We start from the raw sequence: 9,279 nt of genomic DNA, 5'->3' as shown, positions 1-9,279 counted from the left end.
AGAAAAATCAAGTGTCATGTAAATGAAAGGAATGAAATACTAATACTTCTACTTCTACTTTGTTCTTTCTTGGCAAGTCTTGCGCTATTCTCAGGTCCTCATTGCGAGCTCACAATTTATAACGGTAAATACTTATCTGAATCGGGTGTTTATTGTACTAGAATTTCTGAAACTCAAAAATCAAAATGCGTGAAACTTAAATAAGAGTTCTACAAATTCCTAATGCCTTATAACATTCAACAAACCACTTATTTTTAACATATCTTACAAATCATCACTTCAATTCGTACGATATTAATTGAGATGTTGTAGCTTTATCTTTTTCAATACGGTCACACATCTTTTTGGGGGGGAGAGGGGAGGGGAGGGTACACTTTTAGAAAATAATATATCGTGGGATGCTTGAAATTCACATATGGGAATTAAGATTCAGAGGGTTAAAAAAACTAGTGGTATCTCAAAAGAGAATGTTCATTATTGATTTGGAAAAGTTTTTTCTTTTTCATTTTTTTTTGAAATATTATATTTTGCATTCACTTATTATCTAGTAAATTATAAAGTCTTACATTTAGAAGAGTTAAACTAGTCTTTATTTAATTGTTGGAGCAACATTTTATATATACGTGGCACTCTGGTAAATAATACAATATAGTATATAGTATTTTTCGCCCCCTTTCTGTTCTTCCTATCTGTTTTAATAAGTTGGGGCTATACTTTCTATAATGTTGTTGTTTCTGCTTTTAATTTATAACTGTAAAAATTTGTTAAACTCTAATCAAGAGCGGCTTTAGGGTAAGGCAAGTGAACCTCTTGCCTTAGTCCCTCAAATATTTAAGTCCCAAAAAATATAAAGTACTACTATATCATTATATAATATATATGTAATTTATATTTGTACAATTATTGATAAAATATTTTAAATTCTAATATTTTCTTAAATTTGGTAAAGGTAGGATTGAATGAGTTAACAGGATAATACTTTTTTTTCACTAATTAAATAATGTATTTATCTTCTTATCAATTCTCTTTTTCTTTCTTTCTTTCTTTTTTCACATTTTTTTACTATTTTACTTTCTAATTTCAATTCTCAACTCAGGTTCTCTAAATTAGCTATTTTTTTTGTCACAATTGATTTATCCACACATCACAAAGCAAGTTCTTTTGTATCTCATTTTTTTTTAAACTAAGAAATCCCCAGGAGAAATGTTGTAAGGTTCAAGACATGATGGATAATAGGCTCAACACTTTTACCATTTTCAATTAATACTATATTTTTGTATAGGGGAGAGTTCAATACCATATGACGTGTCCCTAATTCACACATTATACGTTGCTCTCTCACCACTAGATCAAAACCAAGTTTTTTTTTTTTTTGTCTTAATATTATATGGATTCTATGAAAAAAAATTCAGGGTCTTTTAATATATTTTAATTTTAAGCCACCAGTTCCGTTGAGCCTCCCAAATTAATGATTAACAATTATTTATAGATCATTCTCCCGTGAATGTATTATTCAACCAACTTCATTTACATTTGGTAACTAAATAACGCATTCACTGATTGTTGTGTTATCTTAATTGAGACTCTATAAAATTTAGAATGTCAGGGGTGTACATGTGGCTCAAGTAGAAGATTAGTAAAACTTTGATTTATGTCTCCAAAAATTTTCAACAATAGATTTGATGATTTTATTTCAAGTTAGACAATATTAAAGTTTGTAAAAAAAAAAAGTACAAAATATCTTGGACAAAAGAAAGAAAGAAAAAATGTCTACTCTTTAACAGTAAAAATATTTTCGAACTTTGAATTAAATTGCTTAAATGTTTATATTAGTAAATATAGTTTTTTACAACAATATCAAAGGTAACATATTAAAAATACATATCTAACATCTTATTTATCTAAGTTATCTCTTACTAATATGAATAATAATACTACTATGTGAAGCTAAAGGCTATATCATTTAAGAATGTTATTTTATAAATAATAAGCATGAAAAAATGGCAACACTAACTTTTTTCTGCATATGGGTATGTATGTGTACTAATAGAAAAAGTATAAGGTCTCTTATTAAAATTTGACTTTATGCAACTAATACGCTTAATAAATATCATATTATGTGTGAAGATATGTTCTAATAATATGAGGACCTTCCCAAAATTGTATAGAGTTTTGATCCAATCTTTTCATTTTTATGGTTGATCCCGAAATATTTTGTTGCAACTACACATGATGAATAGAGTTTTGATAAGATAATAGTATTTCTAAATAACAAGGTAGAGATTTTCCTTAATTTAATAGATGATAGAAATGTACAAGATAATACATGATTATGTTATTCTGTCGATTTAGCTTATCCTATTTGGTATATATCATGCACTTTTGATCCTACAGTTATTGATAAATTTTAATTTATTCCTTAGCTATTGATAAATTCTAATTTTAGTTTTTACAATGTTCACTAAGCATATTTAACCTTGAATTTATGCAAAAGCGCATTTTTGATCCTTCACATATAGAAAAAGCTATATTTATATCGACTTGAAAACTATATTACCATCAAATAGGGAGTATCAATACAAATTTAACATAATCCATAGGTAATTTAGTAGGAATCATAAAATAATCTTCAAAGTAGGAATAAGGTGAAAGTTGGTTGTGTTCAATTTCATTTATTGTCTCTTAACATAAGAGTTAAAAAAATAAAATGAGAAATTTTGAAACGTTTATATTCTTATTTAACATTTTAAAAACAAATTTCTGAAAATTAAATGAACTAAATCAAAGCGGAAAAATTAATAACATTTAATGTTAATTATACACAATAAAATAAGTGGAAAGTTAATACTACATTTTTTTTTTTTTTGGGAATAACTGGTTGATCGATGCATTAACACCCTTATAATCACAATAATGAGATCAATATTTGCCCTACTACTACGATGTCGTTAATCGTAGCTACTAAAACAGCTGTGGCAGTTGCGTAAATAATCGAAGCGTCACTCATACCTATTGGCGCCACATTCAATCTCCCGCGTTCCCTATAAACTTCTCGAAACCTTAAAACCCTATTAACCAAATATAATAATACTAGAATTCCCCTACAAACCGTAAACCTGAACTGAAAAGTCGCCGCCGATCGCCGGAGAATGTTCTATTCGCTTACGCTTTTGGGGCGGAAAGGTCCATTATCGACCGTATGGCAGGCAGCGACTATTCAAAGCAGGTTGAAGAAGTCTCATTATGCTTCCACTAATATACCCTCTACTGTTGGTTTGTTCTCTCGCTCACTCTTTTTTCTATTTAATTTTTCATGCTTATAATTTTGTGTTTTCTAATGTGTTTTATTTTCCTTGCAAATTTGCCCCTTCTTATTTGCTAACTGCTAAGTGTATATATAACCTTTATTCTTTCTTATGGGAATTTTTATCTATTTTTTGCTTCTAAATTCATGTGGTTATCTGATTCTTGTTTTGCTGGTATCAGTTTGGGACTTTTTGTGAGATAAAGGTTTGTTCTTTTACATTAAAGATTCTCCTTTTTCTTGAGGTTGGAGTATTCTTAAGCGTAAAATAAAAGTATGAAACTTTAACATAGACACACTAGAAAAGATTTGGTTAAGTCTTCAACTAATGAAAAGACCTTCTTTTTCTTTTTCTTTTTTCTTGCCTTAAGTTTGAAATCAAGAACATGACTTTAATTGAACAAGAAGGAGGTCGATTATCGACCATAGGTTGATGTCCCTGCTATTTAGACACATATAATTTTTTTCGCCAAGGAGGTTAATAATCGACCAAGAACGAGGTTGATTAGCGACCATGGACTGACAAATGACCAAGAAGAAGGTTGATTATCAACAATTGGTTGATGGAAGGTTGGTTGTCAACAATAGGTTGATGATTGACCAAGAAAGAGGTTGATTATCAACAATAGGTTGATGATCGACAAAGAACAACAGGTTGATGATCGACCACGAAGGAGGTCGATTTATTTACTGTAGTTTAATAATTGAAGACGAAGGTGGTTGAGAGACTAATCATGCACATATGTATGCTTAAACTTTTAATAGTTCAAATGTTTCTTTAGTTTCTCTGGTATATGGGCTATATGCCAAGTGCACTTGGTTTTCATTCATTAGTTCTTGATGCTTTCTTAATAGCTTGATTGCGATGCATTCATAGACTCATCGTAATAGGTTATTATGTTCTTTATCGTTTACTAGAGTTGATATTCTCCGAATGTGTCATCACTTTCCGTTGCTGATATCTTATAGAAAGCTTTTATTCCACTCATAGTTTGCTGTTTGTGAATCTTGTGATTAAAGCATGATTTCAAAAAAAAGCAAGAAAGAATGTATAACAGTTTGACTTAAGTTGCTCTACATAACTATATAACAGTAGCTTTGATATGCTTATTATAGTTTTTTGTAAGAGTTTGCTCAGTTATACTGATGCTACTTGTTTAAATTTATTTCTAAAGTTCATCATGTTTCCGGATGTACCCCTTGCACTACGATGGTCTGCCCAGCTTCTACTTGGAGTTGTTCGGATATACTCAAAGCAAGTTGAATACTTTCTCCAAGACTGCAGAACGTTGGGTATAAGAAAGGCCTTTTTGTCTATAAATCTCAATCTACCAGAAGATGCTATGCATGCACCATACCACTCCATCACTTTGCCAGAAACATTTGAACTTGATGGTGTCGTTTTTGATGATGATCTTGACCTGAATAGGTAACCTTGCATATCAATTACTTTTTTGGTTTTAGTAGTCTAGTGTCTGTAGGAAGTCACACATGCATTTTGATTTCCAGGTTTGGAGATACTCATCTTAAAAGTTACGAAGAGACAACTTTGGAAGGTATGTATTTTGTTGTTTAATTTATTTCCTGTTTTAATAACACCTTTTTCTGTTTCATTTTCATTAGTGTTGATATTCTTAATAATGAAATTTTTTGTCACGTAGATCAAGTTCTAATGTGTGAAGATCAGTACGTAGCTATTTTCATTGATGAGGTAGGTTTATCTTTTGCTTCATGTTTGCAGGGAATTTTAGATTTATTCACTTACAGTGACAACGTAATTTTGATTAAGAGCTCGTTTTTACAGGACATAGGGAATAGTTTGTCAAAATCGGGTGAAGTTTCTGGATTAGGTGCCATGCCTATTGAGACAGAGTAAGGATCTAATTGACTGACTATAAATGTAGATTGTTTCCATTTATTGCCAAGTTTTGAATAAATGTTTTCTTTGATGCTGCAGTTCTGATCCATCAAACCTAGATGGAACTCCTGCTCAATCCCAAAATTCTCCCCCCTAAGAATCTGGCAGCACTAAATGGAGGAACTGTTGACGATGACATTCCTCAAGATATTCCAGAAGTTGAAATCATGCGTGATGCTGTCTATGATCATGGTTCTGAGGATGTTCCCTTATGGTCAGATCAATGGAATGATGTAATGGAACCAGATAAAGTTCTGGAGGAACAGATCATGAAAGACAAGGAAAGTGCAAGCCTAGTCGTGGAAGAGATGGTCGAACGAGACTAACCACCTTCTGCCACTTCAGCAGAGGTTCAAGAATTCACTAATCCACAGATATCTTTTGGTGGGTGAAAGAGTCTTATTTCTTAAAACTCAAATTATATATGTCATGCATAACTCTCCGTTTTCATGGATATTCAGGGCATCAGTCACCTGATTTAGTACTTCAATCAACACCACCTCCTGAGGAGCCAAAAGCAAGGAGAAGAAAGCGAATGCTACTCATTGATGAGGATGATATAGTATTGTCGAATGAGTATGTTAATGTATTATCATCTGATTAATAAATAGATTTCTCATCAAACCATTAGTCTTTCTGACAATGTGTATCATGTTCAACACTACAGTAAAATTGGAAGGCTACTAAATGATACCAGTGCATTGAAACGCCGGAGAAAGAATGCTCCGTTGTTTTCTTTGGACATATGGAAACTAAACAAGAGACATACAAAAGATGGAATGTTATTTGAGCCTTTAATAACCGGTGGGTGTATATATCATAAAGCTTTTTATCTTATATGTTCATGTCTGAATTATCTTCACCGGAAACTCAGCTTTTGTAATTTTGTAGGAGTACATAATGATATCTGCAACATCTACAAGGAAGACTTCATTTCAGCAAAAATCAAGACCGCTTCCTCATTAGAGGATCATGTAGAACCCAGTGGCAACCATTCCCCTCTACCTGGGAATGATCTTGGGATTGAAACAGAAAGACTACGTGATAATCAAGAATTTGCATGCACCAATTTGTTGTCTGAAATTTTTCCTTCACCGAATAAATTCATTTCCTCTCCACAAATGCCACGCCGGACCCAGCAGCATCTACTGGGCGTGTTGGTTCTGATATGGAGACCCCATCAACATGGTACGGAGACGGACTAGATGTGGAGAATACCATTCTGTCTGATATTCCTGAGTTTGATAATTCTGCTGGGGTATGTTCGATCATGCTTGCTTCCCCGTTAAATAGTGAAGTACGAATCTACATTTCTACATATCTAGATAACAGTTTCAGCAGATTAATATCATCTACAGTAATCTCATTAGCTCCAGATTTTCATTGTTTATTTATTGTTGAAGACTTATATTGCTCTATTTTAGGCTAGTATTTAGTTCTACTTTCGACGTGAGTGAAAATTTATGGTTCATATTTGAATGTTCTTGTAGTCATTCTCATTTAAGGCTTGACTATTACATGCATCTTTATGGTCAAATTTTGTTAAGCCAAAATGACTATTAAACTTAGTTCAGAACCTGTTTTCCACCTGATAAATTGATAAATGCTGATGCAGGATTTGAGTTTTCTGGACCAAGATGACAGGACTCCCGTTGGTGAGCTAAGAACCTCTATTTTTCTTTTTTCTTTTTAAGCTTAAGGATTGGTTGTAATTTGGATAATGTTGGTTCAAGTTTATGTGCTATGCCTGTGGCATCATAAATATCTCGGTTTTGTTGATGTAACATGTGCCTGAAGCTTGTATATATACCTATATATACTAAAATCAGGATTTCCAGGAACTCCTGAAGTTGGTTATTTATCAAGTAATGAAGGGGGAACACCAGAGTTTGACACATTATCTGCTAGAACAAGGTAACACATGGTAAAAATTCTTTTTCATAATATTGGTTAACGTTGCGGGATATTCTTTTAATATTATGTTTGTAGAGCTGTGGCTCAATTTTAGAAGGCAAATACAATTCTAGAAGGCAAAAACAGGAAAATATGTGCCCGAATGTTCTTTGAGACTGTTGTTAGTCTTAATTGCTCTTACACTACTAATATCATTTTTAACTGTGTGTTTGATTGAGTCAAGAAAAAGGTGTATATATATGCTTTGTTGCCTTTTAGTTGCATATATGATATGCATCATTTGCTTAGCCAATGATCATATTTAGCATAATTTCTATCAATTGTTTGAGGAACTATTTCAAAAGATATTTTACTTATTGCCTTGCTACTTCAGCTTACCGAGGACATGACCCTCGATAGGAGTATGTCGAGGTCGAGGATTAGTGTTGTGGGTTGACAGGCAGTCTAGAGTTTCATCTAAGCATCCCTGTAGTATTAGTCCTAGTCTTGTATTTTTCTATGCCTAGCCCCTTGCTATTTCATATTGTGTTATTATTTCCAGCAAGATTGAATATATTGTTATAGTGTCATATTCTTAGATAGCTGTTGTTGCACGTATCTTCATTTGTGCTCATGTCTACTTACGTGGTTGTTGTTACTGTCTGTTTATTGTTTCATTTTCACTTCTTTTGGGCCGAGGGTCTTTCGGAAACAACCTCTACCTTCATTAGGTAGGGATAATGTACACTTCACCCTCCCTAGACCTCACTTGTGGGATTTCACTGGATTTTTTGTTGTTGTTGTTGTTGTTGTTGTTGTTGTATTATTTTACTTATTGCCTTCCTTCTGGAAATTGATTCTAGGTGTTGGAGAATTGTGGACTTGTCGATGCAAATCAAAATGAACCTTATGGTGATATAACTTTGAAAGTTACTTTCAAACTGACGGAACAATTTTCAAGCTGAGTTTATTGTGTCTATATATAGAGGTAAGATTTTAGTCCTATTTTTTACTGCAGTATTTCTACTGTTTAAAGAAATCAAAGATGCAGTCTTCTTAATAGCTTATTCTTTAACCTGTCAATGAAGAGGATAATAGGCCTTATTGTGCCTCTAAATCGAGCGCGCGCACACACACACGCGCGTATATGTATGCATGCAGGGGCTGACCTACATTGAATACGGGTTCCCGGGAACCCAATAACTCTTGCATAGACCTTGTATTTATATTAAGAAATTCACTAAATATTTGTAAAATATCTAACTGTGAACCCAGTTATTATTGCATATTAACTTGAAATTACGGTAGAAACCCATAAGTCTCAAATCCTGGATCCGCCTCTATATGCATGTATATATTGCTTTTCTGACATATCTGAATGTGGTTTTCCTTCTGTAAACTGTAGTAGTTAAATTTACTGTGCACTTTGCATCATTGCAGGAGTCAACTTTTTTGATTATTTTTTTAATAAGCTCCTACTATTTTGACTATTTGTGGCCTTTAGCCTAGACTGACTTTTCTTTGATTATTTTTCTAACAAATCTAAATGCAGTCTTGTTCCTTTTCATTGCACAGACATACAGCATTCAGTAACTATATGAAGATGGATAACCGTGGCAGCCATTTTGTCAAAATTATTTGGAGTATCAATGGCTGATTTTAAATTATTATTTTCACAGTTTCTATATTAGATTCCATTGTATATTATCTGCTAGTAACAGGTTAGACTTAGCCCATATAAATGTTTTTTTGAAATTATATGGAATATTTTAACACACAAATGTAAATAGTTATGGTAATAAGTTTCAGGTTTAATCAATTAGAGTTTCTCCAATTTCGTTAACTGGGGTATTATCACTTTTAGCCCGTGCTAGAAACTATTTATATTTGGTAGCCGAAAAAAGTGCATAAAATTTGTATGATTTTTGTATATAACATATAGAATGTATATATATACAAAAAGTATACAAATTTTATATATTTTTCGGCTATTATTTTTATAGTGATTATATAATGTCATTTTTCTAAGCTGCATTGTATGTAACTGAGCAGGGAAAAGAAGAGAAGCATATACTTAAGACGTAATCTGATTTATCTCAATTTGACTAGTCCACCAAATTAAAGTATTTGCTGCAAAAAAAATCCATATAATGTTCCTTTCCTC

General features: G+C 32.4%; 1 pseudogene; it reads left to right on the top strand.

Moving 5' to 3' along the window:
• The first annotated feature begins 2,788 nt into the window (after nucleotides 1–2,788).
• On the top strand, nucleotides 2,789–8,935 carry LOC107817397 (sister chromatid cohesion 1 protein 3-like; annotated as a pseudogene).
• The last annotated feature ends 344 nt before the right edge of the window (nucleotides 8,936–9,279 follow it).

This window comes from Nicotiana tabacum, chromosome 3, assembly GCF_000715075.1.
Source record: "Nicotiana tabacum cultivar K326 chromosome 3, ASM71507v2, whole genome shotgun sequence".
Lineage (NCBI taxonomy): Eukaryota > Viridiplantae > Streptophyta > Magnoliopsida > Solanales > Solanaceae > Nicotiana > Nicotiana tabacum.
Note: the sequence above shows the minus strand (reverse complement) of the source record. Positions and strands in the feature narration are given on the sequence as shown.